The sequence below is a fragment of the Ornithodoros turicata genome, chromosome 1 (assembly GCF_037126465.1).
Source record: "Ornithodoros turicata isolate Travis chromosome 1, ASM3712646v1, whole genome shotgun sequence".
Classification (NCBI taxonomy): Eukaryota; Metazoa; Arthropoda; class Arachnida; order Ixodida; family Argasidae; genus Ornithodoros; species Ornithodoros turicata.
This window is the reverse complement of record NC_088201.1, coordinates 109,006,657-109,018,738: the sequence shown is the minus strand read 5'-3', so window position 1 is coordinate 109,018,738 and position 12,082 is coordinate 109,006,657. Positions and strand designations below refer to the sequence as shown.

General features: G+C 49.5%; 1 long non-coding RNA gene across 1 annotated transcript; it reads left to right on the top strand.

The window, feature by feature from the left end:
* The first annotated feature begins 2,505 nt into the window (after positions 1 to 2,505).
* On the top strand, positions 2,506 to 3,498 carry LOC135367616 (uncharacterized). The gene is made up of 3 exons (XR_010414499.1): positions 2,506 to 2,616; positions 2,710 to 2,845; positions 3,455 to 3,498. It is a non-coding gene; the product is annotated as an uncharacterized LOC135367616 (long non-coding RNA).
* Positions 3,499 to 12,082: the final 8,584 nt, after the last annotated feature.

Below are 12,082 nucleotides of genomic sequence, written 5' to 3'. Positions count from 1 at the left end.
CCTTTATGACACCTTGGGTCTTTCAACCTCTGGGGCGTGTTTATTGCTTTGGTGACCAAGGAAATAACTGCCAGTATTATCTTGTACCTAATCTCACCTTGGAATGTGAATAGTGTCACGAAGCGAAATGGGCCGGCGAGTCGTCGAATAAACAGCAAACGGTTTATTAAACTACTTGGTAGCAAAAACACAAGAGCGATAGCTCTCTGAACACAACTGAGTCCAAAGCAAGAATGCTGCAGCTTGGAGCGCACAAGCATTTAAGCGTCACGCCGAAAAGTCTACACAGCACGTGCGTTTGCCAGAGAGCAGGCGATGTGTCTGGAAGCTTCTTGCCTCTTCTTCAGCACGCGCCGGGATTTCGTGCCTGCCCTGGGGCGGGTTGCTCACGGCAGCCGCGCGTCGTCTTTGGTCTTCGTTGCCATGCCAACGGCGCGGTCACGTGGAGCCATTCGTCTCTTCCGCTACGAGGCAGCTTGCTCGCCACTCTGCCATGGTCATGGCGTGACTAATTTGTGGTCGCGAGGAGACGCAGCGCGTGAGACGCTAGAATTTGAGTCTTTGGTCGTCAGCGTCGTCACATCGAGGAAACATGGCGGAACTCTACGCCTTTCTTGCTGACGAAGGGGTCAGCGACAGCGAATCTTCGCGACATTTTCGTGAACACCGCGATGCCTTCGACAGCAGTGTGACAGAAGAGGAGTTCATCGGCCATTTTCGGTTATCGAAGGCTGCTGCCCGGGAGGTGTGCGATAGAGCCCTGCGCGGATGAGTTTTTTTGCATCCGCATCCGACCCGCATCCGCGCATACGTTATCCGTATCCGATCCGCATCCGCACCATACACAACAGTTTACATCCGCATCCGATCCGCTGAGCAAAACGCACCATCCGCATCCGATCCGCAAAAATCCGCACGTTTCGAAAGACGCGTAAAGACCGCCGGAAGCATGTTGGTATAATTTCGGATGCCTCCATGCTGTCACGGAAGGACTCAGTCATGACGACAAGCAAAGGTAAACCTTTCAACAAACGCGATATGGAGAGACTTCTGGAACGCGTGGAACGCTACCTCGTCGGCGCTCGCGCGGTTCGAGACGCCTGAATGCCTCCTCTCCCGTCTTGGCGCCGTGCATGGTCAAAGGTGAACCAGAGCATGCGCTCGCTGTCGGCTGTCGGCGCACAATACAAATAAATTGCGGGTGGAAAAATGACAGCACGCGGTATATCCGCATCCGATCCGCTACCGATCCGGTGCCTTCGTATCCGCATCCGATCCGCATCCGACCTCGAGCCATCCGCATCCGATCCGCACACCGCAGAAAGTGCTAAATTTTCATCCGAATCCGCAAGTATATTGCGGATATCCGCGGATATCCGCTTCCATCCGCGGATGGTGCACGGCTCTAGTGTGCGACGCCGTTGCTGATGACTTCCGCCGATGTGAGTTTCTTTTGTGTGTTTTAATATAGGACGTGTTTCACCAAGGTCGGCTACAATACAACCCGAGAGCAGTGCACGGTTTCATTAACGGGTTTCAAAGACAGTGAGGCTCTTTTGAAACGAATTGACAAGGACGCAAGGTGAATTCCAGTAACTTTAGTCAGTGTTGACGGAAAGGAGTCCAATCGTAACACGGAGTCTTTAAGCAAGTCGTAACAGGTCCTAAACTTCAAGTTATCCTTCAGTTCTGCATCATGAATGCTAGTATTCGCGAAGATTCCAGGAAAATGCCGTCAGCTGATATTACAGTGCGGACCACAGAACGACTAAGTCTGAGTGAACCTAATCTCTGTTTGAATGTGGCTAAACTGACGTTGGTGAAACTGAGCCTGTGCAGTGAAAACCGACAGCACTGCGATAAATGTAAGGGAAATATAACTTCGGAGCATTCATGAGGTTTGGTTGTACGTCAGCTATCGCAATAAAGCGGTAAAAATCTGCATTCATTAGCATTATTTCCCTGATGTTCTGGTTCCAGTTGACAGGAATAAGAAAACAATAAAACAACAGCCTACACTCGCGTAACAGCAGGTTTTGCTTTGATCATTGCGTTGCGATTCCAAGAGGAAGTGGTTGAAAAGCTAATAGATAAGTAATTATGAACAGCCAAGTTTTTGGGATCATTCTGAAATAAGTCTCCACTTATAGCCCAGCAGTGGCGCAGCACAACTCTGTCGGTGGATCAGAGGGTCCTGATGGCGCTCAGATTTTATGCAACAGGAGCATTCCTGGACAACATCGCCAGTGATGAATTCATCGCCACTACAAAGCGCCCGGTCTCCGAGGCTATCCATGCTGTCAGCCTAGCCATAATAAAAAATTTGGGACAGAGATATCTGAAGTTCCCGGCATCCACAGAAGAGAAGGTGGCCATCAAACGGGACTTCTATGCCATAGCAGGGATACCCGGATGACTTGGTAAATTTAAATGACAGTCCTTTTACATTAGTGTTCATATGGTGTTTCTTAAATAAATGACAGGTGCTGTTCTTATCATGCAGGTGCAATTGACGGTACTGCAATAGCCATCATCGCCCCGAGTCGCAGTGACCCCCGCTTTGTTGATGGGAATTATTATTCCCACAAGGGATACCATGCCCTCAACGTGCTAGGGGTGAGAGTGTGATTCTGATTTAGAGTTGCTATGACAGTGACAACGTGCTGAGCTTTTATTCAAATTTGGCTGCCTAAATTATGTTATTTGCAGATCTGTGATGCCAATCGCAGATTTCTTCACATTGACGCCACGTACCCAGGGAGCTGCCACGACTCCTCAGTGTGGAGCATGTGCGAAGTCCGTCTGCGAGCACCGACGACATTTGCTGAGGGCGAGTGGCTGTTAGGTATGTGGAACATTTGTCTCAACTGCTTCAGTAATGATCCTCAGAAATGCACTTATAGTAAGCAGGAAGAAGTGGGGGACAGGGGGGTTAGTATGCATCCTGGGCCGACATCGGGGGGGACTGTGTCTTCGGGAAATCCTAAGGAAAACTTCAGACATCACAGCCTGTGGTAGGATTCAAACCTCCCAGTCTTCAGCACAACCTCCGTTATTACCAATAAACGGGAGGCCTTAACCTGCTCGGCCATACCGCTGGTTTTACTAGAAGTAGAGGCCAATATGGAAACAGATATGCAGCTTGGTTTTGAATTTTTTAGTAGAGTAGCATGCTTTGTGTACACGTCAACATAAAAGTATTTGATGCTGTTGTTGTATACATCATTGCATACAGCAGATGTATTAACTGCAGAATTAGACGACTTCGGAATTGGTATATTCACAGAGTAAATAGGCACACCTTCCATGGGAAGGTGCAGGTCAGGTTTATTTTATAGAAACTACATAAATATTAAATATTTTTCAGAACAGTTTGTCTACTGATGTCATGAGCTCACAAGTTTAACATCCATCAAACAATTTCAGTAACTATAGCTTCCTCTCTTCTGTGCAGGAGATCTGGGGTACCCTCTTGAACCGTGGCTCTCGACTCCTGTTCGTTCTCCTGCAACACAGAAGGACCAGGCATACAACAAAGCCCACTGCAAGACCCGGGTTCGAATTGAACAGTGTTTTGGAGTTTTGAAGATGCGCTTCCGCTGTCTGCATCGCTACAGGACCTTGCACTTTGCACCTGACAGGGCATGCAATATTATCACTGCATGTGCAGTTTTGCATAATATGTGCATTGACTACAATTTGCAAGATCCTGAACACGAAGATGAAGGCTCCGATCCCGATCCTCCTGCTGCTCCCGAGGATGAATGGGATGATGTAGAGAGCAGTGCATCACTGACTGCTCAGGCAGTGCACCGTAGGCAACAAGTTGTTAACAGATATTTTTAAATGTGTATGGCATAAAAGTACAGGGACCACATGATTTCTAATTCGTACATTCTAATTTAAAGGACTTTGTGACATTTTATTTAGGATTGATTTCCACCAAAACCATGGTGCAACCAAGGTGTCTACCAAATTGCAGCCTTCAAATTGCCTGACATTTTCACGTTTTCACTTCCCCTTTCAAGGAAAATCCTGACCAAAACAAAAGGGAACTTATCCCGCTTTTACTATTCTTGCTGCAATGACATCTACATACCAGTATGTATCTGCCAAAGAAAATTTAGGATCGTATTGCAATTTATTGGCACGCTACAGGAGGGTAAGGAATGGGAAATGCATGTGCGTCAATGGGACAGACAATCAAATCAGGCCCGTTTTCTCTGTTTGAGATTTTCGACTTATCCCCTTATTGCATACAAAGGTTCAATTTCGCTTGGCTTCAACTGATTTTTGCCAATTTTCCTGAGTTTCCCAGTCACATGAAAATTCCCTGACAAGTCCTGCGTTTCCAGGTTGGTAGACACCCTCAAAACACCACAAAAGCGGATGTCAGAAATTAAGAGTATGCTGAGTTCCTCAGTTTGACCATGTCATTCCATTAAGTGTATTTGTTGTCATTGTGTCTTCTTTTCACAGGTGCTGTAACGTATTGCACTCACTATTCTGTTTACTATTAATTCTTTTTGGTCACTGTGAATGTTATTTCTCTTACTGATTTTGTGTTTTTCACGTTAACAAGAAATGTGCAAAGTTATGTAACTGTGTTATGTTTACAATTTGTATATGTTTTCCATATACTCCAAAACTTCATATTTTGCAAAATATTTTCATTGGCTCTTGTCGTTCCAAATGAAAAATATATTTCACATGAAAACAGTGTCTCTTGCAACATTTCCCACAAGTACATCACGGGGAGACTTTGAGTATTAAACTGCAATGAAGATGCATAAGTAGTAATACAAAGAATGACCCACCTTGGATATTATTGTTGGCGTTCCTTTCATTTTCAATCTTGTACCTGAAGTACTCTGTCACGGCTTGAGCCATTGGAGTGATGATCTGCACACAAGCGAAAGCAAACAATCTAACAGCCCTTCCCCATGTAATCTTTCTTTGTATATGTATGTGTTTTGGATGATGAGTTTGTGATGACCATGAAGCTTCACAGGTATGGAATTTAAAAAAGTGCATTTACTGTCGTTTGGGTTTATGTGTAAACTTTCACTTTTGATTATTCAATTGAAGTAAATATGTTCACTTAATTGACTCTAACTGATTAACTGATTCTAATTGATTTCACCAGCACTGCACCTGTGCTGCGTCAACTGTATCTGGCCACTTCCTTACCTCCCGGAGCTGCGTTATTTCCGCAGCAATCCGCTCCTGCACCTCCAGAATGCGATTTGCTATTGGTGCGGGGACCCGCCTCCTCCTCCTTCGGCATGGCCCTATTCTACCACGCTGTGTGCCTGATACGTCTGGCACTGCTGCTGCGGTAGCCTCAGTTTCCTGCTGGGGTGCAGCTGCAGAAGTTCTTGCTACTGCAGCATCGGTGTAGTGAAGCACCTGTGACAGTTTGCTCGTTAAGTTATATGGATAGGCAAAGAAGTTACGCAATTCCTCGCCGTAGGGCCTGTTGCTGCTGGGACACTGCCATTGTCTCTTTCGGTCTCTGGTTGGTCAGCTTGTTCTGACACTGGCTGTGTAGGTAAACGTAACGAATTCGTTGGAAGGCTAGCTTTATCTAGAGTAACTTTTTCTTACCACTTGTGGCACTTGTGTAACGTTGCCCGCCATACTTAGTCGTGCAGCTCCTGCTGCGCCCGATACAGTGTCCCAGCCTACAAGGGCCATGACACGGGCGTCGAAACCACGCAAGGACCCTGCGATATCGACGACGCGTGTTGTTGTCTCCTCGCCGGGCTCTGTGCCGGGGTTTACAATAGCGCCGCCGCCGCCACCCGTACCACAAATGGCAATTATGTTGGCGCGCACCGTTTTTCGCACACGGTATCTCCACTGCTTCCATAGTCCCTGCCACCCAACTGCGTCTTTCACCAGTCCCCCTAGAGAGTTTAGGGCTACAGCGATCTCTTCCCACTTTTTCTTCCTATCGTTCTTCGTTTCACCGGGCATGAAACTTCTATTGTATTGTATTGTATTGCATAGCTCCGGATTCTGCTCCATAAACGCGAGCAGCTGCAGCTTCTGCGCTTCAGACATTGACATGTCTGTAAATTGAAGGCCGATTCTTTGCTACCTCCGACTCCAACAACCTAGCTGCTTCCAGAAAGGTGAGGATAAATGCTGCAAGTGTTTCCACAGGAAACACTATAGGAATAAAACTTAAAATAGGCAGCGTAATGTATATAAAAAGAGCAAAAGATCCGAGCGCACGTCAGTCGATAGCAGACGACAGTGTTGAATTTGAAAAACGCGCGCCTCCCGAATGACCGTGTCTCTGCTAACAACGATTATTTCAAATTTACGATGAGGGTTGTAGCTCGTACTCGCTACAAGTTTATGCTAGTCTAGGAAAAAGACAGAGTAATATATCATAAACAGCTCCTTTTATTACGTGACTGTATAAAATGTGCCTTTCCACAAGGTGTCCGGCGGCGTCCGGTCCCGAGAGTAGCGTCTGTTAGTCTCGGTGCGAGGAGAACGAAGACGACCACGCGCAATCACACTTGTTGCTTGCGCTGCATGGTCTTTCGTCTCGCGGAAGAGACGGTGAGACGATGACCAAAGACGACACGAAAGACGATGCGGGAGAAACGTGAACAACGCGCCCCTGGATGTTTCTCGAAGATGATTCGTGGCATTGCCCCCTCCGTAGATGTGGCATCGTCTCGATGGCGTTTCTTTTTTTTTTTTTTTCGTCGTGTTTGTCTCCTTCCGGCCAGTCTACAGCGCTACCTGCTGTAGTACGGCTTGAGTCGAACGACGTGAACTATTTCAGTCCTCGGGGGGCGTCGCGAGGGAACGGTGCCCTCGGGTACCACTTCGTAATCCAGGTCTCCAATGCGTCGGAGTACTTTGTAGGGACCAAAGTAGCGCTTGAGTAGCTTCTCGCTAAGGCCTCGTCGTCGAATCGGCGTCCAAACCCATACCAAGTCGCCTGGACTGAAGCGTACATCTCGTCGGCGCAAATTGTATCTTCTTTCATCGATGCGTTGCTGTTGACCAATGCGTAGTCTGGCCAGCTGGCGGGCTTCTTCTGTGCGCTGTGTGAAGACCAGAACGTCGTTTTCCTCATCACTGGGTTCGTGGGGCGGCACCGCGTCCAGCATAGTCCATGCGTCAGGGCCGTGTGCAAGGCGGAACGGTGTGAATCCCGTTGTTTCCTGGACAGCCGTGTTATAGACGAACGTGATGTAAGGCAGTATCTCGTCCCATGAATTGTGCTCGACGTCGACGTACATTGAAATCACGTCGGCAAGGGTTTTGTTTAGTCGTTCGGTGAGCCCGTTCGTCTGCGGATGGTACGCCGTTGTCCTGCGGTGGGCGGTGTGGCGATGTCGTGCGAGTCGAAGGATTTCTTGTGTTAGCCTGCTTGTAAATGCCGTTCCCCTATCGGTGATTAAGGCCGTCGGGGCTCCGTGCCGTAGTACGATGTTCCCGATGAAGAACTTCGTCACTTCTGTTGCTGTCCCCTGTGGAAGTGCCTTAGTCTCGGCATAGCGTGTCAGGTAGTCGGTGGCGACTATTATCCAACGATTTCCGGAAGACGAACGTGGGAAGGGCCCCACTAGATCCATCCCAATATGCTCGAACTGCGCCGACGGCGGTGCGATACTTTTCCCTTATTCGGGCCAGTGTCCGGCTGTATCCCAAATGACCTGATGACGGTTCGTCATGGCAGGATTTAAGAATCTCGAGGCGCATCTCTCCAGGCACAACGAGAAGCCACGTAGCGCCTTGTGGTGCGTTGTTTGCTTTGTAGAGGACACCATTACGTAGGGAAAAACTTTGGAGTGATCTTCTGAAGATGGAAGGAACATTGTCGGCGCGGCCCTGCAGGTAGTCGACGAGTGTCTTCAATTCGGGGTCGTTGTACTGCTTGTACTGCGTTGCGCTCATTAGACCGAGGAAGGTGTCGTCGTCCTCGTGACCGTTGTCCAGTCGCTGGAGTGGTGCTCGGGACAGGCATTCGGCGTCGTTGTGTTTTCTTCCTGACTTGTACGTGATGGTTACGTCATACTCCTGTAGTCGGAGGCTCCATCTTGCTAGGCGTCCTGAGGGGTCCCCTAAACCAGCCAGCCAGCACAGAGAACGGTGGTCTGTTACCACCTTGAACGGCCGTCCGTACAGGTAGGGACGCAACTTTGTGAGGGCCCATACGAGTGCAAGGCACTCTTTTTCGGTCGTCAAATAGTTCTTCTCTGCCTTGCTTAGCGTTCTGCTTGCGTAAGCGATGACACGTTCGACGCCGTCGTGAAGTTGAACGAGCACCGCTCCTAGACCTTCGTTGCTTGCGTCGGTGTGTATTTCTGTTTCGGCGTTTGGATCGAAGTGGACAAGCACGGGCGCGGTCTGTAGACGTGTCTTCAATTCATCAAACGCCCGTTGCTGGGCTTAACTCCAGATAAACGTGGATCCGTCCTTCGTGAGGGCATTCAGGGGTGACGCAATTATTGAACAGTTGGGAATGAATCGTCGGTAGTAGGCGCAAAGGCCAAGAAAGCTTCGAACGTCTTTCACGTTAGAAGGAACAGGGTAATTTGCGATGGCCGCCGTCTTCTCGGGGTCGGGGCGTACGCCGTCGCTGCTCACGAGATGGCCGAGAAATCTGATTTCCTCGTAGCCGAATCGGCACTTCTGAGGCTTCAACGTCAACCCTGCAGTTCTGATAGCCTCGAGGACTTGCTTTAGCCGTTCAAGATGTTCTTCGAAAGTTCTTGCGAAGACGACAACATCGTCGAGGTACACCAGGCAGGTTTGCCACTTCAACCCGGCGAGAACTGTATCCATAACACGCTGGAACGTCGCTGGTGCTGTGCAAAGGCCGAAAGGCATAACCTTGAATTCGTAAAGTCCATCCGGAGTGACGAAGGCAGTCTTCTCACGATCCCGTTCGTCGACTTCAATTTGCCAGTACCCCGTCTTGAGGTCCATGGAAGAGAAAAATTTTGCGTTTGGAAGGCGATCGAGCGTGTCGTCGATGCGCGGTAACGGGTAGACGTCCTTCGTTATCTCATTGAGTTTCCGGTAATCGCCGCAGAACCCTGAGTGTTCCGTCCTTCTTCTTCACTAGTACCACCGGCGACGCCCACGGACTGGTCGACGGCTGGAGAATATCATCTCATAGCATCTCTTCTACTTGCGTTCGGATCGTTTCTCGCTCTTTGCAGGAGACCCGGTACGGCATGCGGTGAATTGGACGGGCCTTTTCGTCGACGATGATGCGGTGCTTCGCAATGGGCGTTTGTGTTACTTTCGACGATGCAGCGAAGCAGTCACTGAAATCGTTGAGTATCTGGAGAAGGGTTTGCTTTTGAGTTGTATTGAGTTCAGGGTTTACGTCGAAATGTCCGGCCTCGTGTTCCGTGGTGACCGCGATGCGAGCTGTGTCCATCAGGCAAACATCCGTGGTGGAGTATTGTTCTACGATGACGGCTATCTTCGTGCCGTTTGCGAGGTGTTGTGGCTCCGGGCGAAGATTTGTGACCAGGAGTTCGAATATTCCGTTTCCTGCGGGCACAATTCGTCTTGCTATCCCAATTCCTCGTTCGAGGAGAAGTTGCGTGTCGCCTTCAGCCAAAAAACAGCCAGTTGGTGCTCTGTCGCACGTAGCGGTCACAAGGACTGACGACAAGGGAGGCAGGTTGACGTGCTGAGTCGTCACGGCGGTTACGTCCGTGTTTGCGCGCTTCTTCGGGGTTATTCGTGCCCACCACTTGTCTTCTGTAGCTTCCGGCGTTTTAAAAGAGATAAGTCCATTCGTGAAGTCGATGACTGCTTCGTTTTCGACTAGAGAGTCCATTCCGAGTATTACATCTCGTGGGCAGTTCGGCAAGACGGCAAAGCTGACGACGTACTGGATGTCACGCACTTGTATGACTGCCGTGCCAGTCGGTGTTACGACGTGTCCAGCAGTAGTGCCGATGTCAGGCTCATCCCACTTCGTTTGCACCTTGTGAAGCTTCTTCGCCAACCTACCACTTCTAACAGAGTCGTCGGCTCCGGTATCGATTAATACAATCATCTCATGGCCGTCGGTGAGTATTTTCAGGTTATTGGTAATTTTTCGAGCGTCGTGTTGGTGCTGCGTTGCTGTTCGTCTAGTTGGAGGAATTGTAACTTGTCGTCGGTCCGCAGCTTCACCTCCCGGAGCTGCAGTCTTCAGTTTTCCCGGTTAGGGCTGCGCCACACAGGTCGCCTTGCCGGTGACGGTGAACGTGCTCTTCCTGGCGACCTGCTGCGGTGGGGGACGCTCGGGGACAGGTCGCGTCGCGAGCCAGTAAAAGCATTCTGCTGCCGTAGATAGTCTTCAATTGCGGCGGGGCGACTACCGCGCTGGGGGCGGGGGCGTCGGGTGAAAAACCGGGAAGGCCAAGGCGTCGGTAGGGACATCGGCGATAGACGTGGTTGGCCTCTCCGCAGTGGTAGCAGAGCTGTCTGAAGTCGGGAGTCCGCCAAACGTCCGTTTTGCGAAACGGCTGAGAGTGTGGCGGGACGCTCGGAGTAGGTTGGACAGGCCGAGGAGGCGTCCAACGGTTTCCGTAGTACCCCAGTAAACCAGAAATATCCCAGGTACGTCCCACAAAGGTCGCACACGTCGCATATGTACGCCACGTATTTGCGACGTTACCTGTACGTCCACAATGTGACTTTCAAAAATATCTTACTTTTTATATCCCTGGGACATCTCATAGATGTAAAAAGAAAGGAGCAAGGGCGCGTTATTTTTCGGAGACATCTAGGGCACGTGACCCCTAGTGGCATGACTTAAGCAAGAGGGAAAATTTTGGGGTTTATATACTACCTTATTTACCAAGCAATCACAGTATACACGGTAGCCGGAGTTAAAAACACGATATTTGCCAAGATGGGGTGTGAGGAACGTTCACAGGTATGCGCTGACGTCGTTTGCAGACTGACAAGCTAACTGCAAAGACGTTGTCACCGTTGCAAACATCATACGCCATGCTACACTTGATGAACGTACTCCAACAATTTGTATTTCAGTATATGCTCGTTCTGGTATCTCCTGAAATCCGCGTACGCGGTGGGGGGGGGGGCAAAAAGGGTGCCTGCGTCTTATATGATGAAAGGCGAAAGCAGATTTATTAACGCGCGGTCTGCATTCGTCTTGGATTAGGGCCGAAAGGCCTCTGGGCTGCTATTTACCATACTACAATACGCTTATGGTGCCAAAAACCTAGCCATAATGTAGCCTTGAAATAAAACATTGTTACATATCTTATGAGAATGTGTGGCACCCCACTGCATAGTATATTATAGCACATTTCAGAAAGAACACATTTATAGCGATATGTGCAGATTTGAGAACATCCTGTGAATATCCAAATATCCCGAAGTTGACGTCCGTGGAATGTGGAAAAAGTGGGACAAATCATAGTCGCCAGGACGTACATGCGACGTCTACGGGCTCTGCAATAATCCATGGGATATCCAAAGATCCAATTTGGGATATCAGGTGGACATCTCCCCCTATTGAAAATTCCATCAGGAATTCCTGGTGGTCCACCACAATTTGCTGGTGGCCCACCAGCCCTGGCTGGTGGACTCGGACCAGGCTTGGTGGCCCACCAGGCCGAGCTGGTGGGATTCTAGCCAAGCCTGGTGGCCCACCAGGCTGGGCTGGTGGGATTCTGGCTCGGTGTGGTGGCCCACCAGGCCAGGCTGGTGGGATTCTGGCTAGGCCTGGTGGCCCACCAGGCCACACTGGTGGGATTCTGGCCTGGGCTGGTGGCCCACCATGCTGGGCTGGTGGGTCACCAGCCTGGCTGTGGTGGTGTGGTGTGCACAAGCAGGAGGCATTTCCAGTTTGATAAATCTAACGTGCCCATGTTAATTAAACGTGTCAAATATCAACGACAAATCAGGTCTCGTTATAGGACTTTGAAGCTCATGATTACGTTATGGCTTGAAATTACTGTTGTAGCTGCTCAAGCTGCCATGGCGTGACAGGTCAACTAACCGAATTCCCAGCCTGCTTTAAGACACAGGCAAATTTGCAGCGGGTAACACACAGGAAGTTATTTGTATCACG